The sequence below is a fragment of the Corylus avellana genome, chromosome 3, assembly GCF_965113065.1.
Source record: "Corylus avellana chromosome 3, dhCorAvel1.hap1.2, whole genome shotgun sequence".
NCBI lineage: Eukaryota > Viridiplantae > Streptophyta > Magnoliopsida > Fagales > Betulaceae > Corylus > Corylus avellana.
The window spans coordinates 18,665,097-18,687,781 of NC_142492.1; the positions used below are offsets into that span (position 1 = coordinate 18,665,097).

The 22,685-nt window shown below is 33.8% G+C and overlaps 1 pseudogene; it reads left to right on the forward strand.

Annotated features, from left to right (window-relative positions):
* Positions 1-374: 374 nt before the first annotated feature.
* LOC148586877 (protein FAR1-RELATED SEQUENCE 5-like) lies at positions 375-19,983 on the forward strand (annotated as a pseudogene).
* The last annotated feature ends 2,702 nt before the right edge of the window (positions 19,984-22,685 follow it).

Here is a 22,685-nt window from a genome sequence, read left to right on the forward strand (position 1 = left end):
AGAGAAAAAAATTATTCAAGAAAGAGAAAAATAAATAAATGATTAAAGCAAATGCAGGTAAATTTTAGTAGATTCTACGCAAATTTAAGATTGAAATAAAAAAAAATAAGGAAGCAAAGCTACGTTTTTATAGAATATGGCATTGCCTAATGCCTAGTACCATTTCTACACAAGTGCAAGGCACCAACCACCAAGCCCCTCTAAAATCATCACATCCTCCATAGCATGAATGACGACGTATTGGACATACCACAAAAAGCTTTTAAAATTTACATACCATAACGAATTGTTATGGTATATATATATGAGACGGTCCAAACATAAACTTATGAACAAATTTTTTAATGAAATAAAATAACCTCAGACTCAGTAGTATGTTGTTGGTCCAGTTGGATGTCGATGCTGGGTTGAGACTCGAAGAGTCAAAAAACAAAATCAAAGATATAGAGATTGAACGGTTGTCCCCTGAAAGGTAAAAAATTATTCATAACAGCATAAGTAAGGGCTAAGGTTAACATCAGGGCTTACAAATAGAGAAGAAATTAACTACTATTCTACTAATTGAAAGCAAAATACCTAGCTTGTAGTCTTCTTTAGCCAGACTGTCCAAACCACTCAAACTGTTCTTCCTCTTCCAATCGATTTTATGTTGAAGAAACTTGAGAACGAGAGGCAGAGCATATCGATATGGTATTTGGGAAACAAAAAACAATCAGGTCCAAGTCCAAATTAACCAAATCAACCAATTGTACACTGCCATCGATGTGTGTATGGGGAGGTGAGGTGACTGGTGAGGATCGCAAGAGATAGAGAGAGACTCAAATTTGGGGATATGGCGGCGAGATGGGACTTGAACTTGCAAGAGAGAGATTGACTCTCTTCTAGTTCTGGAAAGATTGGACCTCTGGTTGGAATTCGATGAAAAAAGGGTTTCAAAATCCTTTAGACACACAAACAAACCGAATCGTCTGCGATTGCGAGACTACGATCAAGAGCAAGAAAGAATAAAAATCAAAGGTTAGATTTGATAACGAGTAGTTAAGGAGAAACGATTGCATTGAATGCAAGCATTAATTTCCATACCCAATCTGACTCAACAATAAATTCTTCCTTCAACTTGACGATTCAGAAGAACCCCAAAATTCGCTCTATACCTAAAGGATTTCGAAACAAACCAAAGATCAATGGTGTGAATCGTTTGATCTGTTAGTAGCATGAAATCAACGGTTTGAATCGCACAAAAATTTGGCCAAAATTATCGAGATTGGGTATTCGCATTTAGGGCTGTAAACGAGAATCAAAGCGTTTTAGAGTTGTTTCCCTAAGTGTGCATTCAACTGAAATCGTTGTAGTGTGTCTTTGCCCTTCAATATAATCATATATTCCAAAATTACATTTAAGCCGTTGGATTATTTACAAGATATCAATCTCATGAATAATTAAAACACTATATTATTTCCTCTCCTCAAAGTGCTTGACAACTGTATCCCATGTTCTCAAATCAACGGCTGCGATTGGTATAAAAATTATAATTCAAGATCGGACAGTGGATATTAATCTTGAAGAAAGCATTTCTTGCCTCGATCCGTTTGCTACGTGTTAGGCATGGGCCCACTTTGAAAAACAAACCCTTAAGTTTTTTAATCCCCTACACACGCATAATTGTGAGATTTTCCTCTCCAAAATAGATGCAGCAATCTTCACCGTTTATTAAAGTGTATATCTGATGATAAAATCCTACTCGTTGAATCAGATGCATAAGCGTGCGTTTAGCCACACATTAAAAAATTTATATGAAAAAAATGGATCACAGCTGTAATCATGTTTGACTTTTGCTTTAAATTTGATAATAAAAAACCAAAACTATCACCATTCATCCATTCCAATTTCTAATTAGCCAATTAGTCAATTACCAATTTACCATTAATAATAATTACACATTTACACGGTTACACCATTTTAAATTTATATATTAAATTCATTAATGGTAAATTAGTAATTACTAATTACACACATTAATACATTATACATTATACACCATAATTAGCAATAGCACCAATTAGCCGATTACCCAATTTCAAATTTGTGCTAATAATCTAAATATTTATTTTCATAGTAATTACACTTAATTATATAATTTATACTTAACCATAAATACGTGACATAAGTACATTACCATAGGTGTTATTTTATATATAATTAGCCTAAAAATTATTAAATGCACTTAAACGAAAATAATAATAACACTTAACTAACATATGTTACATATCATCATATATCAATGTTACTATAAATTAACTAAATTATTAATTGCATAAGTTTATGATATAATATCATACATTGTAGCCGAAACCCTTTATAGAATTGTGAAATGTGACGTGAACTCATACTTTTAAATAATAAACTGGCTTTTTTACTCGTAATTTTTAATAATTGAACCGTGCCAAGTCTGCATACTGCAAAGACTGAACCGGTTTTTAATAATTTCCTTCTTCTATTTTTATTAATGAATTAAGTTTCTTAATACCTTGACCTTCTAATCTCTCTCTTTATCAACTCATGGTCTCACGCATTCACCCTAAATCAAAGCACGTTTGTCTCTCTCTCTCAACCAAAGTCACCCTATATGAGATTGAGATTTCATTAAGTTCACAAATTAATGGCTTTGTGATGATTTTAAAATTTTTATTGTGCTTAATGAAATGATATTTTTAGCATTAAGTGATGAAATTTCACTAATTTTCATTATATGGATTTCATTAACTTTAAAAATTTATTGTAGGATATTATGCTTTCACAAATTACTATTCTCCAAAATTATATGTGTTGGATTTGTATTGAACTATTATAGATATCACACATTCACATTAACAATATTAAAGATTCACGCCAAGTATTTAGTGAAATATTTTCTATTCATAAACCTTATGTGATGATTGATCATATGATTCATATTAACAATATCCTCTCTTTTTTTTTCTTCTTTAGTTATCATTAACTTATCAACAATAACATCTCATGCTATCAATTTCAAATGACAATGTCAATACTTAATTTGTGACTATAGGACATTACATGCATTGTTAATTTGTTCTTGTCAATTTTAAATTTCTAATTCTAATAATTTCATCAAGGATTATTCTAATCACATTGTCATTGTATATGACATGAATTATATGAATCAATATGATTACATGAATAATATGATTAAATATCATGATTTTCATTAAAATCATATGATTAATAATTCAAATTGTTGATTCAAGTTTGAACTAGCACTAATTGTTAGGTCATTTAAGATATAATCGTATGATTAACTTTGTTCATTCAATTATATATTATATAGATACTTATAATCATTAGATATATTTATATATTGTATACCAATTAATTATTGTTATTTAATTTAATTTTTTTTTTAGAAATACTTAATAATTAATATACATTGACTATTGTTAATTTGTTACTTAATAAATAATAAGTAATATACTATATAAGTTATTTTTATTCAATTAATATATATACATATATTTATTAATTAATATGTATATATAATAAATATATACGAGCCGCGCTATTAAGCGAGTCGAGCCCTTATACAAGTATGTTCACGAACTTTAAACGAGTGAGTCGAGTTTTATATGGGTTTGTATTGTTTAATAATCGAGTCTGGTTTCATGTCCACGAACGACTGATTTAATAATCAAGTCGCGCACGAACCGAGCTTTATCGAGCCGATCCCAGGCAAGCTCACGGGTAGCTTTGTTCGCTTACAGCCCTAAGTAGAGAGATATCATCGTGTTTTGTAAAACCTAGCCCCTCGGTTTTTATAGCTAGGGCTAGGGTTAAGGGGAGCGTCTCGTTGTGCCGTGGGAGGATTCTCAACTCCGCCCCCCCCCCCCCCGGCTCTTCATTTCTGGGATTGCTTGATTTTGCTACCATAATTCTTAGGAGATCCTTCGTAACAGATATTTACCTAAAGAGTTAGTTGGGCGAGAATGATACTCTGCTTATTCTACGGGATTACCCAACTGGGAGTAATATGATGCTTGCTCTTCATTTTTACAGGCCTCGGTCAGCTAAGGCTGGTTCATGTGATCTCGGGCATCTTTCCTGTGGGTTTGATATTGCTTTGTTGGAGTATCCTCTGTAGGCCTTTACAGGGGCTTACTTTAGTAGTCCGACATTCCCTTGGGTCACTGTAACGCCCCAGCGAAATTAATTAATTGGTAATTGACTTTATGATTCACCTTCCAACCTTATTCACGAGGAACAAGACTCAGAGATCTCATCCTCTCTGAAGAGAGAAAGACTTAGACTAAGGAACAAAGATAACAATAATTTAAATCCACAATCATAATAACGAGTGGGAAACTTAAAACATCATAGATAGACTTCCAAGTACTGAGGTCAAGGACCAGTCAACAACATATAATACAAACCAAATCCAATTGTTCTTGAACAAAATCAAAGCCTACATTTAACCAAATAGAACATAAAGATAATTTCGATCTGGCGAGTAGCTCCACCAACGTCGCACATGGACTTGAGCCAAACAGGGTCAAAGTCCTCAAAAATGACCATGATCAAATCCCTCACAACCACCAAATGGTTTCCTCGGTCCATCTCCTACTAGACTATCTATAACAGCGCAATGTATATGGAGGGAAAAGAATACAAGAGTAAGTATGATGACTTAATAAGTAAAAATGCACATGACATACACGTCATTAGATGATGAACTCATTTGCTTATAAACTACATGCAGTATTATGAGGTGACAATTTATCATGGATGCAATATAAATATAGTATATGTTGTAATATGAGAATCTTGTCATAGTTTAAACTGTATGGTCTACCTGTTAGAAATGGTGTCCAAAACTTCACTTGATTAGATAATGTATTGATTATTATTATAGAATAATGGATATGTACAGTTATATTCTTGCATGACATATATGTGTGATTGTGTGTTGTCCAATAATATGCAAGTAAGATTCCTAAGATGCATTGAATTTGAGTGATGGTGTGGGTATTACAGAAGATCATACTCAAATGTCCTTAAAGCTTATAAAACTTATTGTTTGTAGCTGTAAATGGAATTGAAAACTCCATCTAGACTATAACATATCAAACCTCAATGACTTGTTTTGGTGAGGATAAGTAGGTAGGCTTCGGGTTGATATGTTGGGTACTGGTAGGGTTGTGCCATACACGGAACAAGACCACGTGAGTCATCATTTGTTTATAAATGATGTCATAAAAAATGATGTACGTGCACGACGGCTTATAACATTTACTCTAAATCCTAGAGAGTACGTGAAGTCAAATGTGAAGCATAGGTTACTTTGATGTATCAAAGACTGAGACCTATAATCAGTCAAAATAACCTCGATACGTTGGGTAATCGCATGTAGCATTGAGGGAACACTAACTTTAAGAATGAATCCAAAGCCTTTGTCAAAGTACAGAGAGATAGGAAATATTCCCCTTGTTTTAGATTTAATGGGAAAGATTATCCTAAAGCTCAGGCCTAAGTAGTTTCCATTAGGTACACTAAAAACTTATACATGTACAAGTTGAGATGCATTTTCGCAAGGAAAAGAGGTAGTGAACGAAGTGACAGTACATAGATTCTAGTTCGACTACGGAATGATCACATGAAGGGGTAACATGCAATAAATAAGTACATCATGAGGATTAATTGATTAAATCAAAAAATACTCATTAGAGTAAAGTCAACATTATTTAGTGAAATTAATTATGATTAAATAGAGTTGTGTGACATGGTCTAGGTAGACATGGTCACAAGCCTATTAAGCTAATGATATTTTTCCTTTAGGTCCATCTTTGACCTAATGTAAATTGACTAGTATTTATATTAGACCTCACTCATATATTTATTTACTTGGAATGTTTTATGTTAAATAAAACATGGTTTAGAAGATTTATTAATCTTATTGGTTTAATTAGAGAAATTAGACTTAGGGATTTAAATAGATCGAGCATTGGGCTCATAATTTAATTCTTAGAGGCTAAAGAATTAAAAAGAGCATTGGGCTCATGATTTTATTTCTTGTAGGCTTGTAAATAAACTTTGGGCTTAATAGAACTAATTCTAAATCCTAAAGTCAAGTTAAAGGAGCATTGGGCTTATGGATAAAACCAAGGCCCAAGTGTCAGAGCATGTGGGAGTGAGCTAGGGCCTACGCCCTAGCCCTAGGCGCATGGGAAGACAATTCTCTCCCCATGGCCGGTTTTCTAGAGCAATGGCAAGGAGTGTAATTTTCACTCCTTGTCCGAGCACCGAACGTTAGACCATCTTTGTCGGATGTTTGATGTCCTCTTTGAACTTATGAACCCCTCTGTCCAAACATTCGATGATCAAGAAGAAAGTCTGTTTTGAACATGTTTAGGTTTAGAACTGATAATAGGCCTTTTATCAAATTACGAGGTGTGGAACCTCTAAAGGACTTTAAGTAAGCTCCATACGACACAGGTAAGTACAAACTCGCATGGGTATGTGTCATTATATTTTTCGCATAGCATGATTATTTTATATGTACTGAACATGCATCTTTACAACTCTCATGAAATACATTTTGGATTATTGTGAACTCTATTTTGTGCAAAACGTATGGTGATTAAGCAAAGTAATGAAAATGATGAGATTTGCAAAAGCATGCATGAAAAAGATGAAAATACTAAATTGCATCGCATGACATGGTACACCAGTACGTGCGGAATATCGGCCATGGGCTTACTATAAAAGTTAACCTATGGTCAAAAGATGTTTATGTTTATAGATAAGCCTTGGATCCAATGGTTGTTTGTGACCGGTATAACCATGTTTGATTGATGATCACTATAGAACGTACATCATTAATAGTGTAGAACTATGGACGGTAGCATGCAATAGCTGAGGCACCGATATTGTATTACAGGTCGCTCAAGACAGCGCCAGCCCTACCAAGAAGAGGTAAATATCTCGAGTAGACCATATGGAGTTGAACTATGACATGATTTTCATATTACAGCTTGTACTCTATCTATATTGTATTTATAATCATATAATGAACTCTGACATCATATTGTTGCATGTAATTTATAAACAATTGAGTTCACCATATAATAACGTGTACATCATGTGCATTTATATTGACTATGTCGTCGGACTTACTCTTATATCCTTTTCCCTTATGTGTACCTGTGTTGTTATAAATAGTTTAACAATTTCGGGAGGCATCCGATTATTCTAAAGGACTTTATCCAGATCATTTTTTAGGACTTAGATACTGTGTGGCTCAAGTTTATGTAGGATGCCAATGGAGCCACCTGCCACGATATGATTGAGATCATTTTTATGATGTACCTTGTTAAGTGTAGACTTTGACTATGTTTTTAGAATAATTAGACTTGGTCTGTAACTTATTTGATGATTAGTCTTTGACCGCAACATTTGGGAGTTAATCTATGTTATAATGCTTTGAGTTTCACTCTAGTTATTCATTGATTGAGGGTTTAAATTATACCTATCTCTTTTTATAAGTGAAACATTTTCCACTGCAAACTCTTTTAAGAGAGGATGAGATCTTTGAGTTTTGTTTCTTGTGCAATAAGACTGGGAGACGAAACATTGATTCAATTACCAGTTAATTGATTTTACAAGGGCGTTAAATTTTTGGTACATGAACGTGTTATTTGTGGTTAGGACAATCTTAAGCTTGATAAATAGAGCCTTAGATCATGTTGGGTGGGGTAAAGTTTATACCTTTTGTAAAACCATGAGGTTCTACCACACTTTCGAATGTTCGACATTATACACGAACGTTCAATAGCCAGATAAAATGACCATTTTGCCCCCATATGAGGTTTAAGGGATTTTAGATGCTTGATTAAGGTTTTCATTAAGGTTTTAGTATGGATTATGTCTAATATTAGAGTATAGCTTGTAGAATTGTGAAGTTGGGCTTTGAGATGTTTGTGTTTGAGGATAAGCATTCAAGGTAAGTAAACTCACTATGGATCGGACTTATAAATAAACTTTCATGCATGATGTTTCAAATGAAAATTGGAGATATTATTATAACATGAAATGATATAATTTTCTGACATGATGTGAGCCCTAATCATATTTCATTTGCACGATCAAATGTTAAATTATGTTTTATGTACTAAGCATGTTTTAACTATGAAAGATGATGAAACAATATGAATATGTTATGAAATGACGAACAAGTTACGATTACCTTAAAATGGAATCGGTACGCATTATGGATTACTAGGTAACAAGTTTCAATCTGAGTACAGCTACCTTGTAATAAGGTGTTGGTATGCGTTACGATTACTCGATAACAGGCCTCTAATATGAGTTACGGTTACCTTGTAAAGGGGTGTTAGTATGTTTATGTCCTCTATGGCGAGGGAACCAATATGATACTAGTTACATATATGGAATCATGTATATTTCGCCAACCTGTATAGTACTAGGGTTAATGTACTACTATGATACGGTGCTTAGTGTACTAGTATGAAAACATATGGAAAGGTTGATAAAGTGACCTCAACTCTATGAGGGTAAGATACGAATATGATAATGTAGAAGAAAGAGGAAATGATGTAATGAAATAAAGTTATGGTTTTAAAGTAAATGGGATGTGTAAGAATGTTACGTTTTAATTCAAATACTTTTAAATACCTCAAAATGAAATTGTCATAAAACCATGCCTTATTTTATGAATTTGTTACTTTACATTCTCAACTAGATATTATGACAAACACTTGCAAAAGCCTTCTAAAATGGAGTGGTATTATGAAAATTCATTTTGAGTCTATTAAGGGCCTATTTTCATGTGATATTTACTTATGAAGTCGTAGACTTACTGTAATACCCCGATAAATTGTCACTTTTTAAAGTATTAAAGATTTCTTAATCAGTTAATGAAACACGTGGCCTAAACCCTCTTTAACTAACCCAAGCCCTCAAACCCTCTTAACAAGAAAAAGCCCAAAATACCCACACTGGACGAGCGCTCGTCCAAGGGACCACACGAGCGCTCGTATGAACAGTGTATTATCCCTTATGCAAAACCCAATCGTACAATCTGAGCATTTTTTACTTTTTGTGAATAGTACATGAGCGCTTGCATTAACAATACGCGAGCACTCATTGACTATTCATTAGACTGTTGGACAATACCCAAAACGCACGCCTAAAAAGCATTTTTAACCTGTAGTGAACAGTACACGAGCACTCGACCCAATAGTAAACGAGCGCTCGCACCTTTTCAAAATTCTCCTGCGAAGCTCATAGCTTTTCTACCCTATAAATACCCCCTTCCCACCCCTTTGTCACCCATTCTGCCCTTTGAGCCCTAGAGAAACCCTACTGGGTTGATTTTTTAGAGTGGTGAGGTTTGTGAGTGTTCTTAGAGAAGGAGGAGGTGTAGAACTAGCTATCTTTTAAGGTGACTTCTTAATCCTTCTTTATGTTTCCTAAATGTTGTTACTACCCTCTTAATGTTATAAGTGCCATGACGAGTCTCATACTCAGTTTTCTTATGAAAGCAAAGAATGATTTCAAAAGGTTGAAACCACCCTTGTTCTTGTTCTCTTTAAAGGGTTGTTGTTTTGCACTTGGATGTGCTTATTTCTTAACAATACCATGAATGTTTAAAAAGGCTTTTAAACACTTTTTCTTTGATCCTCTTTAGTTGTATTACCTAGTGGGTTATGTGTTTATTTTAAACCTAGGAGAGGAGATACCAACCCATAGTCTTAGATAGAAGTTTAGGAGCATTTTGGGGCTTTCTGGCCAAAACCATAGCCCATAGCCGAACGCTCGTCCTAAGTAACGAGCGCTCGACCAAAGGATGGGTTACACGCCTCTTAGCCCCAAAAATTTGCACAAAGGTTTTAGCAGTCCCTTTTCGTTAGATGGAACCTCATTGAGTTCTTTAGTGCCATTTATGACGATAAGTTGTGTTTCGATATAGCAGAATTTTGTGATGTTGAAGGACTCAAGCGAGTGTACGGAGTAAGTAAACACTTTCCTTAAAAACGTGGGATATGTCAGCTGACTGATCACGCGTATGATATGAGCATGTCTACTTTTTGTAATAACTTGGTAACTGCTTGAATAACTTATTGATAAGATGCATTGCATAACATGGTACACCGGTACGTGCAATATAATGGTCATGGGCTTACTATATAGACTTGATTCTATGGTCAAATGTGTATGTTGCTATATGGCCTTGGATCCAATGGTTGTTTCGTGATCGGCGCAGCCTTAAGGGGCGGTCACTACAGAACGTACATCATTAATAGCGTGGAACACTCGAGGTCGGACTCGGTCAAGCAGCTAGTATTATGGATGGTAGCGTACAATGGTTAGGGCACCGGCATTGTGTTACAGGTCCCTTAGGACAGCGCCAACCCTGCAAAGAATGGGTAATATATCAAGTAAACTATATATGATAGTTATGACCTATAAAGCTTTAGTTTTCTACATTAAAATACTTAGACGATTGCCTCTAGGAATACACCACCATTTTTATTAACTAAACGATACTCTTAGGGAATATTAACGGAGGCAACACCTCTTTTCAATATTTACCAAAAGCTGTATGTTTATTTCTACTTAATAATAATGAGCTCATGTCATACCCAATTGTGAGGTTTACTTACTAAGTCCTTAGACTTATGCGGTTATTACTCTTATAGGGAGCTTGTTCCTAGAACCCAAGAGTGGTACGGTTGCCACTACATACTTTGCTTTAAGATCTTCATACTGTTATCAAGTTTGCTTTGTCAGTTGCTCCATGTCTTTAAATTTGAGGATTATAATTGTATTATAGTGATTTATAGATTTCTCAGATTTGTTTTACCTTCCTATGCATTAACTCTAATAATGCTTAGAGGGGTGGTTCCCCATTTAGCCACCAGTTGGTTAAACTGGGGTAATTGCTAGTAACCCTATCAGGCTAGCCAAGACCAGTTTTAGGGGTGTTACACTTACATAGTCTCTACTGTTTTCCACCTGTGTAACACCTCCATGTTTTGCAGTTGAGCAAGTTCTAGATCGAGTTAAAACTTAGAGTCTTTCATTAGGCTTGGATGTGGAGCGAGAGTCATAGGCTATTTAATTATAGGTTTTGTATTTGTGAATCTTAGAGCATTCACAATTGGCTCTGTATATTTAGTTTTTCTTTAAAAAATTGACAAAATTCATAAAAGACCCATTTAACAAGCTCCATTCTTTACTTTAATTTTAACTATTGTCAAATACACTCTCTATATACCAAGAGCCAAAAGAGTGGAAGTTATAATTTTTTAAGATTATCTTTTAATTTTGTAACGCCCTAAGTATTAAAAAGAGTTTTAGAGTGATTTAGATTAACCAAATCAACAGACTATCTAATATAGTGAAAGAATACTTAGAAAAATATGAAGAAAACTATAATGCCCCAAGTTCTAGAGTAGAGCGATTGGATATTTTCATTATTATTATCAATCTTGCACTATATGTTCACCACAAAGACATAAAATCACCAGAGCACACTATACATTCACTTACATAATTTAAAATCATAATGAAACATTTGTGTTGTACTAGCTCCTTCATTAGATCATGAGCCACAAACTATTAAAATAAACCTCATAACCATACAATATAATCTCATTTACCTTAAAACAATACATGCTATAATTCTTTTCTTACAACTCAAAAACTACAAGATCTTAATTCTTAACTTACAGTACATAACATATTACCCTTACTGAAAATATGAGCCATAAACCATATGAGTGAAAACTTTACACATAAGAATCCAACCTCTTGAACTTATACAACTTACTAAAATATATAGTACAATTAATAACAACTCAAAAACTCAATCCTTGAAAACCTTTATCCTTCCTTCGTTGTTGCACCATGTGAACCTCTTGACTTTGCTGTAATATTTTCTAAAGTTGTACAATAGTCACTGCACTCTCTGTAAATGCAATTTGTAAATTAATACATATTGCATTTACAAGTAGAAAGTGGGTAAGTTTACAACTTAGTAAGTAATGCAAGGTTAAGCAATGTGTGCATGTGAGCCTTATTAAATTTTTGAAGGTAACTTGTTTTGCAAAGATCATGAGAGTAAAACCAGAAAAAAAAAAAAAAAAAAAAAAAAAAAAAAGAAAAAAAAAAAGCATTTTTAGTGATGTGTCTACAGTACAAAATTTTTTCATACATCACCATTTGGTAACGTGGCAGTTTCTCACACGTTACTAAAGTCTTTGGTAACGTATCAACTTTGACAAGTTACCAAAGTTGTCAAAGTTTTATTTATTTATTTATTTATTTTTCAGTTTTTGAGTTGGTAACCTATCAAATTTGACACGTCACCATTTGGTGACATGTCAAATTTGACACATCACCAAATAGTGACGTGTCAACTTTGACACATTACTAAAGTTGTCAAATTTTTATTTATTTATTTAATTTTTTTTTTAGTTTTCGAATTGGTAACGTGTCAAAGACTCAAAGTTGTCAATTTTTTTTTTTTTTTTTTTTTCATTTTTCGAATTGTTAACGTGTCAAAGTTGACACGTCACCACTAAAGTTGCCAAAGTGTTTTTCTTTTTTTCTTAATACTAGTGACGTGCCAGCTGGACACACATCACCAATGGGCATTGGGAACATGCGCTAGCTGCTTCCCTCTTTTTCTCTTTTTCTTTCTTCTTCCTTGTTTTTTCTTCCTCCCGACCGCACACTACCTTCTTCTTTCTTCTTTCTTTTTCTCTCCTTTTCTCTCTGCACTCTCACACCCAGTCTACCCCCCATGCCAGCTCCCTCTTCTCTCAGATAGGAAGAAGAAAAAGAAAGGAGAAGAGAAAAAGAAGAGAAGATAAGAAGAAAATGAATAAAAGAAGAAAAGATCTGATTTTTTTTTTTTTTTTTTTGGTTGGGTTTGGGATTTTGAAAATTTTTTTTGCTGCTGGATTCGGGTGTTTGAAATTTTTCTGGGTCTAATTTTTTTGGTTTGTTTGGTTTGATTTTTCAAGTTGAATCCACTTGGGGAACGAACATTGTATACTCTAATGGGCAATTTTTCTGATTTTCTAGTTGATTTTTTGTCATTTGTCTTAGCTTTTAAACGTATTGATTTTTCTGGTTCTTTGGTATTGCAGGTTTCTGATTTTGGGTACTCTCCAACTCCACACAGTAAGTGAGTAGTAAAATTAGATTCCAAGTTCAAAACTTTTGATTGATCTATTGAAATTTTTGAAAAATTTGAAAAAAAAAAAAATATTTTTTTTAATAATTTTTTAAACTTTAGTAGCGTGTCAAGTTTGACACATCACCACACATTACTAAAGTCCCATTAGTGACTTCCAATTTGTTAACCTGCCACATACGTTGCCAATGACACGTCACTAACCGTTAATGACGTGTCAACAGGCTAGACACGTCACTAACGGGCCATCAAAAAAAATTAATTTTTTGTAGTGTAAGAATCATAAACAAAACATTAAGAGCAAAGCGATAAAATAACTTAAGACTTCCTTCCGTTTCTTTTACTTTTGTGAACTGTCATAAATGTTTTACCCTTTGACCTGACTCTACACATTTAAACCGTAAGCAGCACACATTGGCTTGTCCTGAAAGACTCCATGGGCTCATCCTGTCGTCATAGGGAAGAGCTACCAGGATTGGGACTTCCCTAGTTGAAGGTCACCTAGCTGACAGCACACACCTTCTCATAGCCGTCCTTCAGTGTGGTTGCCATGCTACCCATAAAACCATGTGATCCAGTACCAATCATGACATTATGGTGCCGCTGGGTTAAACTTTATACATATAGTGAACATGCAACATATCATGTAAGCTTTGAGAATTCATTTCATTCATACTCATAGCACATGCAAATTCACAACATAAATCATTTTCATGAATTCCATAATCATAGCACGTACATATTTATATATCATGGCTTAAAATATGAAAAGAAGTATAACTTTAAAAACATGAGTCATAAAATTCCTAACCCTTTTCAAAATAATTAATAGATAATTTGTTTCGGAGTTTGAAGGGTATTTTTGTTTCATGAAAGATACATTTCCTTCATTTCATAAAACATAAGGCATCACTAACAGACCATAAAGTTAATCCTTTAAAAAATGTTTTATTTTGCTTTAACCGAGATTGTTTAACCTTAACCCACTTACCTGGCATCAAATGCTATTATTTTGAATCTGCATCCAACACATAATTCCCTACAATGTAGATAAAAAGGGATCGGGATCCCCTCAATTTCCTAAAAATATGAGAAGCTCATATTTTCAAATCTTAGTGTTCATGAAATCTAATGGTCTACATAAATGCCGGCTGTTTTTATTTTACCGATACAGTAACTCTTTGTTTTCAACCAGCCAGCCAGTTGTTTTCAATTATATTTTGCATGTTTTCCATCCAGAAACAAAAAACTCTCTTCTTCCTCAAGCTTCTTCTTCACGCTTTTCTCATCCCTCCATGAAAGCTTCTTCCTCTTCACACCAGAAAAGCTTTCTTCTGATTAGTGTTGAATTTCTACCGCCAAACAAGCAAAAGAGAGCTCCAAAACAATGTATGTACTTTTAAAATTTATTTTCTTGTACAGTCTGGGGTGGAGGGAGGTTTTTCCCAAAAATTTTCCTTCATCCTGGATATATTGATTGGTGGTTTTCTGTAGATTTTCAAGATTGTTTTGGATTAACCACCCAAAGCAATCTCACTTGACGAACAAGAAACCTAGAGCACCAATACGTTAACTTATCACAAGCTTTTCTCATGCTTGTGTAACACATTCTATCTTTTCTTTTGAAAAAAAAAAAAAAAAAAAAAACACAAACAAACAAACCAAATGAGTTCAAACTAGGCAACGCATGCTTGCTTACATGTATGGCCCAGTTTTAGCTCATTTGATTGAAAAAAAAAAAATGCCCACTTGAAGTTGGCCTTGCATCTGTTGAGAATCTCCCATTGGTTAATTAGCATGACTTTTTTGATGATCTTGCTTATCATGTATTTGCCTTGACTTTTGCCACAATGGAGATTGACGGTTTGATTATCTCTTATTGTTGCCTTGAATTTTGTTAGCTAAGTGTAAATATGACTATTTGAGGTTGGTGATCTATTTGTGGAAATAAATAGGGGCATGAATATGTTCCTTTTAATTTTAATTTTATTGATTCTCTAATCAAATCAATGTTCAAAAATGATGTCAATGCATTGTCAAATCCTCTACAAAAACTTTACTGTGAATGGAAGCTTGATTTTTTTTTTTTTTTTAAGCATGTTATATAGTTTTTATTTATGTAATTTTGAACGATAATTAAATTTTGTTGAATTGTTTCTTTTATTTTGTCCGTTATATTTTTTAAATATTTCTAATCAATTTTTGCTAAACTTTATTTTATACTCTTGCTCTTTGTGAACAAAAATTCTGGCTCCATCATAGGGTAGATTAGAGAGATTGAATATAATACTTATAGGAGATTATATTGAATTGTAGTTCAATATTATCTCTTATCTCTTAGGTAGATTAGATATAATATGTATCTTATAGTGTAGGAGATTACATTGTATTCTAGTTCAATATTATCTCTTATCTCTTTGGTACATTAGATACTTACAGATCAATATTCACCATAAAGGTTATATATAATTCAAAATGTACAAATCTCTATATAATAAATGTGATTATGTGATGTGTAGGTATTCAATCTAAAGCACCTACAAAATATTTCAATACAGTACTATAAGATAGAAGGAAATAGTCAACGTGTATCAATTATTTTGTGATGTTATTTTGGCATATTTTAATTTTGGTTTATTGTTTGTTATGACAGAGACATACTTTTACATAAAATAAAATAAAAAAATTTAAAAAAAAGGATGTCATTGTGGGTGATTCCTCTCAAAATGTGAGTACCGAGAAAAATTGGGCACCTCAAGTTGGTATGGAATTTGATACTCCAGAGGATGCATAGAAGCATTGGGAAAATTATGGAAAGCAAATGGGTTTTGGAGTGAGAAAACAATTTGAAAATAAAAGTAAATTGCATGGAAAAGTAACAACAAAGGGGTTTGTTTGTCGTAAAGAAGGTGTTCAAAGAGTAGACAAGCAAAATCATCTTTACCCTCGTCATCGAGATGTAACAAGGACTGGTTTGTTGTGACCCAAATAATTAATTAGGCTTAAGATAGATTGGTTAGAGTGTTAATTGGACTTTGGGTCACTACGGACACCTAGCGGGGCATTTTTTAAATTTTTGAGTTTTGGAGCTACAATAGACGAACGCTTGCATGGGGGACCACACGAGCGCTCGCCTGGCAACAGTACACGAGCGCTCGTGTGGGGACCAGGCCAAGTGCTCATAGACTTTTTGTTGACTTCTGGTTCTTGCCTATGCGTGCCAGTTACAACTCAAAAACCCCTAGATAAATGGTACACGAGCGCTCACTCATTTTCAGAGTCCACCTGCAGCGCCCTCAGCTATTTCCCCTATTTAAACCACCCTCCTACAACTCTAAACCTCCATTTTAGCCTATGAAGCCTTAGAGAAACTCTGTTGGTTTGGTTTTTGAGCGTGTGTGAGGTTGTGAGTGTGTTTGGAGAATAAGGAGGTCTTCTTGAAGAGCTTGCCTTGTTGGGTTAACCACTGCCCTTTCTCTGTGTTTTGTTAGGTTGTTATGTTAGCTTCTTGTTTTATAGAAGCTTAGTTGTTAATATTTAGGAGTTTAAGCTTTAATCTCGTTTTAAGCTTTTCCTTTCCGATTAGACTTAATCTTGTTATTTGGAGATGTTGTTTTGGTTAAGAGGTGTTAGAAACCCTTTTTGTAGCCTTAGGACTAGTTGAGGAGCCTCGAGAAGCATTTGGACCAAATGAAGTTCTACCTGAACCTCACTGGCGGAACGCTCGCCCCTAGGGGACGAGTGCTCGACTAGAGATCTTTAGGGGAATGCTTCTTTGGACAAGCACCCTACGACCCTTATTTTCGAGTCTTAAGTTCATTTTAGTTGGACTTAGGACTATTAGTAGGTTTTCCACATATTTGGAGATCCTGAATCATTTGGAGAGTTTATTCGACCTAGTTGAGTCTTAACTCACATAATGCTCACTATTTATTTTTCCTCAATGCACGACTATTTTGTGTACCAAAACATGCATATTTACAACTCTCACGATATACACTTTGCTGCACCATGAACTCTATTATTTGTGAAAATGTGCTACTTAACAAGGTAATGACTTGGAGATTTGTAAAAGCATGCATGTAAAATACAGGCAAGATTAATTGAATCGTATATCATGGTACATTGGTACGTGCGGGATAATGGCCATAGGCTTACTATACATGTTAACTTTATGGTCAAATGTGCGTGTTGTTATATGGGCCTTGGATCCAATGGTTATTCGTGACCAACATAGCCATTGTTGAACAGTTGGTCACTAGAGTGGGCCACTCGAGGTCGGACTCAGTCGAGCTGCTAGTTGTTATGAAAGGTATCGTATAATGGTCGAGGCACTGGCATTGTATTATAGGTCACTCGAGACAGTGCCAACCTTGCTAAGAAGGGGTAATATTTCGGGTAGACCATACTATTGAACTATCACTGTTTTTCATGATTATAAGCATGTGCTATATCTATATTGCATTCATGGATAACTATCATACCTAAAATGTTGCATACTTTACCAAATAGAGTTCATCACTAAAATAACATGGGTATTGTGTGCATTATCTTTCACTAAGTCCTTGAACTTACCCCTTTTTATTTTCCCCCTCCATTATATATAAATTGCGCGGTTTAGCTAGCGTAAAGGAGGATGCCTTCGGACCGAATCATGGTGGTTGCTCAAGACCTAATTTAGGTCATTTTTGAAGACATGGACCCGGTATGGCTAAAGTCCATGTGGACATACGGGCAGAGATGATAGAGATAGTGATCATGCTTGCACTACTTAAGATTAGACGTTGATTTGTTATTTTCAGACAATGATTTGGGATTGTAACCTATATTTTGATGATCGGTATTTGACCATACATTTAGTGATCTATTTATGATATGATGTTTTATCTTTACTCTGGTGTTTATGCTTGTGATGTTTAGTTACTACTTTCTATTCCTGTAGTTTAAAGTCTTCCACTATATTCTCTCGTTTATGAGAGATGATGATCGCTAAGTCTTGTCCAATGAAGGATGTAGGCTAAGAGACGAACCATGGAATCAATTACCAGTTAATTGATTTCCACGGGGCGTTATATGGTTGTCCTATATGATTGTCTATTTAATTAATACAAGAGACTGGAACATAAAAGGTTTATGATTTTGTAGTTGAACATAATCATATTTTGCATCTTGAAGAAACCACTTATATGATGAGGTCACATTGTAAATTGTTAGAATTTCAAGCATCTTAAATTAATTTGGCATGTGCTTCTGGAATCTCTCCTAAGGCAACACATGCATTGATGACTAGAGAGGCTGGTGGGAGGGAAAATCTTGGATGTACTGAGCTCGATCAAAAAAATTATCTTCGAACAAGATGGCAAAGGAACTTAATATATGGTGAAGCGGGTAGCTTATTGAAGTACTTCCATGAACAAATCAACAAAAATCCATCATTTCATTATGTAGTCCATCTAGATACTAGCCGACTGTGTCTATTTTGGTGACATGATGACTTTTGATACTACATAGGGTACTAATAAAGAATTAAGACACCTAATTGTATTTACTGGTTTTAATCACCATAGAGGGGTTGTAATTTTTTGGGCTGTACTTCTATATGATGAAATGGTAGAGTCATTCAAATGGTTTTTTAAAAGTTTCTTAGATGCAAATGCACGTAAAAAGCCTCGATCAATCTTTACAAATCAAAATGCTGCAATGGTAAAGGCATTAAATGAGGTGATGCCAGAAACCTGGCATGGATTATGTACTTGACAGTAATGCTAAATGATATCAAGCATTTGGGGAATTTCATGAAAGATGGTTCTCATTTTCTACAAGACTTTAAATCTTGTATGTTTGAATATGATGATGAGGATAAATTTGAAAATGCTTGGGACAAAATGATTCAAAAGCACAATGTCAGGTCAGTTATTTGGTTGAGCGGTATATACAAATTAAAGACAAAATGGGCCAACTGTCACATGAAGAATGCCTTTACTCTTGGAGTGCGAAGTACTCAACTCAGTGAGAGCTTGAATGGTGACTTGAAAGCTTACTGAAAATCATATTTGAGTATAATGGAATTTTTTCTATTTTGAGTGGGTAGTGGAGCAAAAGCGGCATTAGGAGTTAGAGGTTGAATTTAATGCTCGAGAAAAATTGCCTACATTGAGATTAAAGAATTCTCCTTTGTTGAAGTAGGCAAGTCAAACATATACTCCTATGATATTTAAAAATTTTCATAATGAGTATGATCACCAGCAACGATAATAAAACACCACAATGATAGCCAACTAGTGCATGAATATATTATTGGGTTTTTTTAATGAAAGTAAAGAGTACAAAGTAGTTTGAGACCATGTCAACAAGATAATTTCATGTAGCTGCAAGAAGTTCGAAACATTTGGGATTTTGTGTTGTCATGCTTTGAAAATTTTTGTAACACGTACATTTTGAAGAGGTGGGCAACAGAAGCAAAGAGTGAAGACATCTTAAATACTACGACAAGGACTGTGCAAGAGGATGTGATTTTAAATATTATACAACGATATAGAAAATTGTGTCCAATGCTAGTGGAATTAGCCACTGAAGCAGATGGCAATGAAGAGGCATATGCTTTTGTAGAAATAATGGTAAAAAAAATGAAAAAGAAAGTTTGAAATATTAAAAAAGTTTCGAGTGTTGCTCTTGATAATGAAGGTCAATTGTCATTGTCAGACAGTATTGAAATTGCAAATCATACCCAATCCGTTGAGAAATTACTTTAAACGGTAAAAGGGATAAAGAAGAAGGAAGGTCGAAAGGGTGGAAAACAATTAAAAGGTTGGGTTGAGAAGCAAACAAAGAAGACAAAAAAATTACAGCAAAAATAATATTGAAAAAACGTCTTCTCAGGTAATATTCTAGCTCTATAATTTACATTCATCACGTATAATTTATTAGATTTAATATTATTTGATTAATTAAATTTTATTCTTACTTACATGAAATTAATTGTTCTTTCAACATTTGGGATGATAACTCTAACTTGCATTTAGAATGTAATTCTCATTAGGTGAGTATTATTTGGTTCTATAGTGAAATAGCTACTTAGAAAAAAAGAAAGAGGAAAAAAAGGAGTAGCTTAAAATAACTTGAATTTTATAATATGTCTAAATGCATTATCCATTTGTAGCTTTTGTTGATGAGATTTTATTTTGTTTTATTATATAGCAAAATCATCAAGTGTCTTATTCCGTACCAAAGATAACATTTGACGAATCATTTCAACATAAATGTGAAACCAGTTTCATTAACTTTCTATCGGTACATTTACATCATTTTACTTTTCTAAAAAATTAAAATATTCACTCTATGATTGGTTATGATTATATAAGGACTATTTTACCGGTGCCCTAACTCTATTTTACCATTTTCATATGATTAATGTGGTTATATAGGAACCATTTGATAAAAGCTCATTGCACTTGTCTTCTCAAGTATCAAATCATGCATACATTACGCAGGTAAAAATATACGTTTTATTTGTACTTGACAACAATAAATTAATGTATCTCATATTAGGTCGACAAGTTAAATGATATTGTGTTTTTTAGAGAACTAATGAGTTCAATCTTACACCAACATCCCTTGCTGATAGCACAAATATAAATATAGATCTCATAAATTTTCTTAGTAAGTAGCAAACTTACTAATAAAGAAATATTTTAGTATTTTCTTATTCATTTGATAAATTAACATTGATTTTGAAATATGTTGTTTTGATGGGTTGGTGTTCTGCTTAGGACATTTTTTGTGTTGAATATTATATTGCTTTTGTATATATTGTATATTAGATACAATAGACGAATTATTTGCTTCGTGTTTAAACATGCTATTGCAAGTAGATTATGCCTTCTATTTTTTGCAAGTAGATTTTTCAATCGCTCACTTATGGTCTTGCATATTGCAAAACCTATACTCTATGTTTCTATTGGTGTGAATACCTTAATTATATTTCTAATTCATTGATTTGTGTTGCTTTTCATAGAGGGACTGGAGTGGCAATGAAGATGTTGTAGTATGATTGTCCTAGAATTGATGTTGTATGTGCAAATTATCCATTGAGCTTGTCAAAGCGTAAGTGATTCCCTTTCTTCAGATCCACCGAACTTGTTGCTCTATAATGCAATAATTTCGGATCATGAGTATGCATAGAATGTATGGTAGTTTTAGATATATAAATGAGTTGAATTAGGACGAGGTTGATAGACCAAATCCAATTTGCGAAGGAATACTAAGCTCTGTGAGATAATTATAAATATTACTGCTAATAATTCTATCATTGTGTAAGTGTGTTTAGATTAGATTTAAAGATGAAATTATGCAAATTTTGTTCTTCATTCTATTCTGCTATTTGATTTTATGACATCAATACCATATTGCCAATTTGGCAACACGGAATAATACTCCAATTTAGGCTGTCAAAATCATAGAGAAGCCACTGCTTAAAGAGCTTCATCTATCTAATACTGTCATATTGGACTTGTCCTATGACAGCATCATAGAGAAAATTTTATTTGCTGTGTTGTCAATAGTTGATGGTCGAGATAATACTGTTCAAAATTATATTAGTAGCAATGCCATTCAAATTTGGATACAAATGCACCTCTGCATCAACTTCAGCATAGATAATAGCCACTAATGACAATTTGAAAAGATAAGTGAGAAGTGATAATTTTATTCAAGTGAGTAATACAATGATACACACAAATATTTATACAATAAAGAGTCCTAGAGAGAAACATGTGAATATACATTTAGGACAATTCCAAGAGTTTTGGATTTTGTCAATTACATCATGACATTGCTGATCTTCTTTCCTTCTTTGATGTGTTGACAGAATATAGAAGATTTTCATTTTCATGATTTGGTCTTGTTTCCTTCTTTGGTTCATTGACAGAGTGGAGAGTGGAGAGGATCTTCAGTTGCTACTGTCACGGTCCTTTCTTGCTCTACAGATTTGGATGACATGCTCATTTCCTTTCCTTTCCTACATGTGTAGCAACTATGCATTCTAAGTAAAATCTTCTTCCAACCATCAACAACACAGCAAATAAAATGAGAAATCCTAACATGTAGTCTCAAGAACCAAAGCATTCTTTGTCCCAGTCTTCTAACCACTACAAAAGCCACTAATGAGAAAAATGTGAACGACAAAAACAATATCCCAAACAAAGTCATACCCAAATCCTCTTCCTGATTTGAAATTGATACTCAAAAACCATCAAACTCAGCTAAAACATTACCAAATTTACAACTTTTTGTTTCCCATTTTTTCCTGCTCACTCAAAAACAAAATAGAGAAAAAATAACCAAGATGTCAAGAACAAGATACCGAATTTTCAGTATTCCTCTGTTTTTCCTCTATTTTCTCTGTGACCTGCCAAATCAAACATTGAATAACAAAAACTCCAACAGGATAATGCAA